We start from the raw sequence: 1,213 nt of genomic DNA, 5'->3' as shown, positions 1-1,213 counted from the left end.
TTGAGAACAGAGAGCCCCTCAGAGCTACCCGCCAGGCGGAAGGCGCAAAGCCTCCGTGGCGGTGATCCCGGCCCCCGCCTCTTCCCGCAATCCTGTCTAGGAACCCGCCTCTCTGTTCACCTCGACGCAGGGCTGCCGTTGGGCTGCGGGGCTCTGGCTCGGGGACCTGCGCAGCACACAGAGGTGGGAGGCCTGGGCGAGCACCCTGCGGCTCCCTCTCCTCCCTAAGGGATCCCGTGCCCCAGCGGCAACCATCTGGCCGCTCTTGGAGGACCGCGCAGTGCGCTGGCGCTCAGCCGTTGCAGTCGTGGCGAACCGGTGCCGGCCGTGGAGAAGCGCCCTCCGCAACCCCGGGCTGGCCGCCGAGGAGGCCTCTGGCTTCTCCGCTTGTGTTCAGCCTACCCCTCGCCTCCCACCACGACCTTCCTTCGTCCCCCGGCTCGGCAGAGGCAGTGGGGCAGTGCCGCGACCCTGGAGAGCCGGGGTGCCTGGGTCCCCCTCCGGGGAGTACCCAGCCTCCCTCGCAAGAGCCTGCGTGGCTGGGTGCTTACTACCAGAGGTTCATAGGAGAAAAAACCCAGATCAGAACCACCGCCCCCACAGCCCTGGCGCCCAGGGCCACACAGCCTGAGAGCAGAGAGAATCAAAACCCAGACTCCCCAGAAAGGCCCCACTCTCAAGGTGCTTGGAAATAATGGGAATAAACTGGGCACGAACCTCTCAGGCTTGTGGTTCAAGAAGCATGCTGAAAGTGGCCCCAGGACAACTTGGCCTAAAGTCGGTGGTTATCTGGAAGGCACCCATCCTCACAGCCATTGTTTTCTTATCTGGGTCCCTCTCTGGCCTCAGTTTCCTCCCAACTATCCGAAGTGCCCCCCAATTAGACTGTGTGACTTGCCCAGGGTAGCACTTATCAAAGGACTGAGGCTGCCATTTCTTCCCTGGGCTTAGCCCCTTCTGGCTCTCCCTTGCCGGAGTTTCTCTTACCCTGGCTGCCCCCAGGGAACAATACTTGGCAGACCCCAACTCTTCCCTAAGACCCCAGCTCTTGTCACTTTTGCTCAGTGTCCTTATCTACACAAAGTGGGAAGAGCCCTCATCCCAGTGTCTGCCTCCAGGCTGGGGTGAGTTCCTGTCTTTGACCATCTTTGCCCCTTCAGGGGCGGGATGTGAAGACCAGAGAAGATGGGCACAGCACCTGCTTGTCGAGGCT

The sequence above is a fragment of the Enhydra lutris genome, unplaced genomic scaffold, assembly GCF_002288905.1.
Source record: "Enhydra lutris kenyoni isolate GAN:26980312 unplaced genomic scaffold, ASM228890v2 scaffoldscaffold21, whole genome shotgun sequence".
NCBI classification, from domain to species: Eukaryota; Metazoa; Chordata; class Mammalia; order Carnivora; family Mustelidae; genus Enhydra; species Enhydra lutris.
The sequence above is the reverse complement of the archived record's forward strand: the minus strand, read 5'-3'. Positions refer to the sequence as shown.